This window comes from Vulpes lagopus, chromosome 15 (assembly GCF_018345385.1).
Source record: "Vulpes lagopus strain Blue_001 chromosome 15, ASM1834538v1, whole genome shotgun sequence".
Taxonomy (NCBI): domain Eukaryota; kingdom Metazoa; phylum Chordata; class Mammalia; order Carnivora; family Canidae; genus Vulpes; species Vulpes lagopus.
Window position 1 is genome coordinate 47500616 of NC_054838.1, and position 6961 is coordinate 47507576.

The 6961-nt window shown below is 39.9% G+C and overlaps 1 pseudogene; it reads left to right on the plus strand.

Annotated features, from left to right (window-relative positions):
- Nucleotides 1-2895: 2895 nt before the first annotated feature.
- On the plus strand, nucleotides 2896-5984 carry LOC121476383 (annotated as a pseudogene).
- Nucleotides 5985-6961: the final 977 nt, after the last annotated feature.

The window sequence follows — 6961 nt, forward strand, 5'->3', positions numbered from 1 at the left end:
ATTTCCTTCATCATGTAGAAGCTTTTTTGTTTGTTTGTTTTTTAATCTTTATGAGGTCCCAGTAGTTCACCTTTGCTTTTGTTTCCTTTGCCTTTAGAATCCTCTCTAGAAAGAATTTGCTGCAGCTGAGGTCAAAGAGGTCACTGTTTTCTCCTCTAGGATTTTGATGGTTTCCTGTCCTATATTTTGGTCTCTCATCTATTTCTAATTTATTTTTGTGTATGGTGTAAGAAAGAGGTTCAATTTCTTTTGTCTGCAAGTGGCTGTCCAATTTCCACAATACTATTTGTTGAAAAGACTGTCTTTCCAGTGGATATTCTTTCCTGCTTTTTTGAAGATTAGTTGACCATACATAGATTTGATGGTCCATTTCTGAGTTCTCTATTCTTTTTTTTTAAATATTGTTATTTATTTATTCATAGAGACACAGAGAGAAAGAGAGAGAGAGAGAGAGAGGCAGAGGGAGAAGCAGGCTCCATGCAGGGAGCCCAATGCGGGACTCGATCCCCGGTCTCCAGGATCACACCCCGGGCTGCAGGCGGCGCTAAACCACTGCACCACGGGGGCTGCCCTGGGTTCTCTATTCTGTTCCATTGATCTATGTGTCTGTTTTTATATGGGTACCACACTGTCTTGATAATTATGGCTTTGTAATACAGCTTTAAGTCTGGGATTGTGATGCCTCCTACTTTGCTTTTCTTTTTCAACATTACTTTGACTATTTGCAGTCTTTTCTGGTTTCATACAAATTTTAGTATTTGTTTTAACTCTGTGAAAAATACTGATGTTATTATTATTATTATTTCTTTTGCTTTGACAAATTTATTAAGAAATTAATATACTGAATGGAGTGTACTAGTAGACACACAGACTGATGTTGGTAGAGCTGTTGTGGTTAATCCAGCTTTGGTGCCTCCTCCAAGGCCCAGCCCCTGCATAGAAGGTTAGGAGCTCACGTCCAGAAGGCCAGCAGGCAGAGTCTCATCTGCAGGCTGCTCTCTAGTGTGGAGTTCTTTTCCCACAGATCTGAGGCTTGTTTCCCAGATCTCACTTTATTTTGATCAAGATTGCGTTGAATGTGTAGATTGCATTGGGTAGTACAGGCATTTTATTTTTTTTTTATTTATTTTTTTTTTTAGTACAGGCATTTTAACAATATTTGTTCTTCCAATACATGAGCACCAAGTGTTTTTCCATTTATTTGTTTCTTCTTTAATTTCTTTCATAAGTGTTTTGTAGTTTTCAGCAAACAGGTTTTTTGTTTTGTTTTTGTTTTTTGTTTTGTTTTGTTTTGTTTTTTGTTTTTGTTTTTGTTTTTGTTTTTGTTTTTTGTTATTTACCTCTTTGGTTAGGTTTACTCCTAGTTATCTTATGGATTTTGGTGCAATTGTAAAAGAGGTCAATTTCTTTATTTCTCTTTCTCCTGCTTCATTATTGGTATATACAATTGCAAAATACTTCTATATATTGATTTTATACCCTGAGATGTTGCTGAATTCCTGTATCAGTTCTAGTAATTATTTGGTAGAGACTTGTGAATTTCTATACAAAATATCAAGTCAAGGGAAGCCCAGGTGTCTCAGCGGTTTAGTGCCGCCTGTAGCCCAGGGTGTGATCCTGGAGACCGGGGATCAAGTCCCACGTCGGGCTCCCCGCATAGAGCCTGCTTCTGCCTCTGCCTGTGTCTCTGCCCCTCTCTCTCTCTCTCTCTGTGTCTCTCATGAATAAATGAATAAAATCTTTTAAAAATAGAATGCAATTCATCTGCAAATAGTGAAAGATTTATTTCTTCCTTGCCTATCTGGATGCTTTATATTTCTTGTTTTATTACTGATACTAGGACTTCCAGTACTATTTTGAACAATGGTGAGAGTGTACATCCCTGTTATTCTTCTGACCTTAGGGGAAAAGCCATCAGTTTTTCCTCAGTGAGGATGATATTAACTGTGTGTCTTTCATACGTGGCCCTTATGATGTTGAGGTATATTATTCCTTCTATCTCTACTTTCTTGTGGGTTTTTTAATAAAGAAAGGCTGCCATATGGGCAGCCCGGGGGGCTCAGCGGTTTAGCACCGCCTTCAGTCCAGGGCGTGATCCCGAAGACCTGGGATGGAGTCCCAGGTCAGGCTCCCTGCATGGAGCCTGCTTCTCCTTCTGCCTGTGTCTCTGCCTCTGTCTCTGTGTGTCTCTATGAATAAATAAATAAAATGTTAAAAAAAATAAGGCTGCTGTAGGGGCACCTGGGTAGCTCAGTGGTTAAGCATCTGCCTTTGGCTCAGGGTATGAACCTGGGGTCCTGGAATTGAGTCCTGCATCAGGCGCCCCACAGAGAGACTGCCTCTCCCTCTGCATATGTCTCCACCTCTTTCTGTTTGTGTGTCTCTCATGCATAACTAAATAAAATCTTTTTTTAAAAAAAGAAAGGATACTGTATTTTGCTAAATGCTTTTCCTGCATCTATTGAGAGGATCATATGGTTCTTATCCTTTCTTTTATTAATGTGGAGTATCACATTGATTGATTTGCAAATATTGAACCACCCCTGCAGCACAGGCCAGGAATAAATCCCATTGATCCTGGTGAATAACTCTTTTAATGCACTGTTAAATTTGATTTGCTAGTATCTTGTTGAGAATTTTTGCATCCATGTTCATCAGGGATAGGCTAGTTATATCCCTTTTATTGGGGTTCTTTGGTTTTGGAGTCAGGTAATGCTGGCCTTATAGAATGAGCTTGGAAATTTTCCTTCCATTTCTATTTTTTGGAAAAATTCAGAAGAACAGGTATTAACTCTTCTTTAAATGTTTGATAGAAGGAAAACATGGGGCTCTGCGCCTCAGTCGCCGCTGCTGGCCTGCCTCGCCGCCTGCACACTCCGCCACGGTCCCGCAGAAATGCTTCGATTACCCGCAGGCTTCCGCCAGATCAGGCCAGTGTCAAGAGCCCTGCCTCCTCATCTCACTCGGGCCTATGCCAAGGATGTAAAATTTGGTGCCGATGCCCGAGCCTTAATGCTTCAATGTGTAGATCTCCTAGCCGATGCTGTATCCATTATTATGGGGCCAAAAGGAAGAACAGTGATTATTGAAGAGAGTTGGGGAATTCCCAAAGTAACAAAGGATGGTGTGACCATAGCAAAGTCAGAATAGAGAACCCAGAAGTGGACCCTGAACTTTATGGTCAACTAATATTCGATAAAGGAGGAAAGACTATCCATTGGAAGAAAGACAGTCTCTTCAATAAATGGTGCTGGGAAAATTGGACATCCACATGCAGAAGAATGAAACTGGACCACTCTCTTTCACCATACATAAAGATAAACTCAAAATGGATGAAAGATCTAAATGTGAGACAAGAGTCCATCAAAATCATAGAGGAGAACACAGGCAACACCCTTTTTGAACTCAGCCACAGTAACTTCTTGCAAGATACATCCATGAAGGCAAGAGAAACAAAGGAAAAATGAACTATTGGGACTTCATCAAGATAAGAAGTTTTTGCACAGCAAAGGATACAGTCAACAAAACTCAAAGACAACCTACAGAATGGGAGAAGATATTTGCAAATGACGTATCAGATAAAGGGCTAGTTTCCAAAATCTATAAAGAACTTATTAAACTCAACACCAAAGAAACAAACAATCCAGTCATGAAATGGGCAAAAGACATGAAGAGAAATCTCACAGAGGAAGACATAGACATGGCCAACAAGCACATGAGAAAATGCTCCGCATCACTTGCCATCAGGGAAATACAAATCAAAACCACAATGAGATACCACCTCACACCAGTGAGAATGGGGAAAATTAACAAGGTGGGAAACTACAAATGTTGGAGAGGATGAGGAGAAAGGGGAACCCTCTTGCACTGTTGATGGGAATGTGAACTGGTGCAGCCACTCTGGAAAACTGTGTGGAGGTTCCTCAAAGAGTTAAAAATAGACCTGCCCTACAACCCAGCAATTGCACTGTTGGGGATTTACCCCAAAGATGCAGATGCAATGAAACGCCGGGACACCTGCACCCCGATGTTTCTAGCAGCAATGTCCACAATAGCCAAACTGTGGAAGGAGCCTCGGTGTCCATCGAAAGGTGAATGGATAAAGAAGATGTGGTTTATGTATACAATGGAATATTACTCAGCCATTAGAAATGACAAATACCCACCATTTGCTTCAACGTGGATGGAACTGGAGGGTATTATGCTGAGTGAAGTAAGTCAGTTGGAGAAAGACATACATTATATGTTCTCATTCATTTGGGGAATATAAATAATAGTGAAAGGGAATAGAAGGGAAGGGAGAAGAAATGGGTAGGAAATATCAGAAAGGGAGACAGAACATAGACTCCTAACTCTGGGAAACAAACTAGGGGTGGTGGAAGGGGAGGAGGGCGGGGGGTGGGGGTGAATGGGTGATGGGCACTGAGGGGGGCACTTGATGGGATGAGCACTGGGTGTTATTCTGTTTGTTGGTAAATTGAACACCAATAAAAAATAAATTTATTAAAAAAAAGTCAATTGACTTAAAAGACAATTATAAAATATTGGTACTAAACTTGTTCAAGATGTTGCCAACAACACAAATGAAGAGGCTGGGAATGGCGTCACTATTGCTACTGTCTTGGCACGCTCTATTTCCAAGGAAGGCTTTGAGATGATTAGCAAAGGTGCTAATCCTGTGGAAATCAGGAGAGGTGTGATGTTAGCTGTTGATGCTGTAATCCTTGAACTTAAGAAGCGGTCTAAACCCGTGACAACCCCTGAAGAAATTGGTCAGGTTACTATGATTTCTGCAAATGGAGATAAAGAAGTTGGCAACATCATTTCTGATGAAATGAAAAAGGTTGGAAGAAAGGGTGTCAATACAGTAAAGGATGGAAAAACACTGAATAATTAATTGGAAATTATTGAAGGCATGAAGTTTGATCGAGGTTATATTTCCCTATACTTTATTAATACCTCAAAAGGTCAGAAATGTGAATTCCAAGATGCCTATGTACTATTGAGTGAAAAGAAGATTTCTAGTGTCCAGTCCATTGTACCTGCTCTTGAAAATGCCAACGCTCACCGTAAGCCATTGGTCATAATTGCTGAAGATGTTGATGGAGAAGCTCTGAGTACACTTGTTTTAAATAGGCTAAAAGTCAGTCTTCAGGTTGTGGCAGTCAAAGCTCCAGGTTTTGGTGACAATAGAAAGAACCAGCTTAAAGATATGGCTATTGCTCCTGGTGGTGCAGTGTTTGGGGAAGAATTGACTCTAAATCTCAAAGATGTTCAGCCTCATTACTTAGGAAAAGTTGGAGAGGGCATTGTGACCAAAGATGATGGCATGCTTTTAAAAGGAAAGGTGACAAGGATCAAATTGAAAAACGTATTCAAGAAATCATTGAGCAATTAGATATCACAACTAGTGAATATGAAAGGAAAAGCTGAATGAACGTCTGGCAAAACTCTCAGATGGAGTAGCTGTGTTGAAGGTTGGTGGGACAACTGATGTTGAAGTGAATGAAAAGAAAGACAGAGTTACAGATGCCCTCAATGCCACAAGAGCTGCTGTTGAAGAAGGCATTGTTCTGGGAGGGGGTTCTGCCCTGCTTCAGTACATTCCAGCCTTGGATTCAATAACTCCAGCTAATGAAGATCAAAGAATTGGTATTGAAATTATTAAGAGAACACTCAAAATTCCTGCAATGACCATTGCTAAGAATGCAGGTATTGAAGGATCATTGATAGTTGAGAAAATTATGCAGAGTTCCTCACAAGTTGGTTATGATGCTATGCTTGGAGATTCTGTGAATATGGTGGAAAAAGGAATCATTGATCCAACTAAGGTGGTAAGAACTGTTTTACTGGATGCTGCTGGAGTGGTCTCTCTGTTAACTATGGCAGAAGTTGTAGTCACCGAAATTCCTAAAGAAGAGAAGGACCCAGGAATGGGTGGAATGGATGGAACGGGAGGTGGTATGGGAGGTGGCATGTTCTGATTCCTAGAATAGTGCTTTGCCATTCTTAATGAACTGTAAGAGGAAGCTCAAGGCTGTGTTCCTCAACCATAACTTAAGAGAAGTCAGTTGAAGGAAATGACTGAAGAAAAGGCTGGCTGATGTTTAAGAAAATTGCTATAACCATCAGTTATTGGTTTCAGTTGACAACATATAATGGTTTACTGCTGTCATTGACCATGCCTACAGATAATTTATTTTGTATTTTTGTTTTTTTTAATTTTTATTTATTTATGATAGTCACAGAGAGAGAGAGAGAGAGAGAGAGAGGGAGAGAGAAGCAGAGACACAGGCAGAGGGAGAAGCAGGCTCCATGCACCAGGAGCCCGACGTGGAATTCGATCCCGGGTCTCCAGGATTGCGCCCTGGGCCAAAGGCAGGCGCCAAACTGCTGTGCCACCCAGGGATCCCTATTTTGTATTTTTGAATAAAAAGACATTTGTACATTCCTGATAACTGAGTGCAAGAGCCATGTACCAATGTACTGCTTTCAACTTAAATAAGTGAGGCATTTTTACTACTATTCTGTTAAAAGCAGGATTTTAGTGTTTGCCATCACCAGATGAAAAGTTAAGCAGCCTTTCTGTGAAGAGTAAGAATAATTGTGTACAAAGTAGAAAAATATCCAACTATGTGACAACCTTTGTGTAATAAAAATTTGTTTAAAATTTAAAAAAAAAAAAGGCAAACATGGGCATCTGGCCCTGAACTCTTGTTTTTTGGGAGATTTTTTTTTTTTATTCCTAAGTCAGTTTCTTTGCTGGTGATGGGTCTGTGCAAATTTTCTGTCTCTTTCTGTTTTTCAGTTTTGGTAGTTTATACATTTCTAGGAATTTTTCCATTTCTTCCAGATTGCTGAATTTGTTGGCATATGTTTACTCATAATATTCTAAATAATATTCTCATATAATTGTTATATTTCCACAGTATTGATTTTGATCTCCCCTCTTTCATTCATG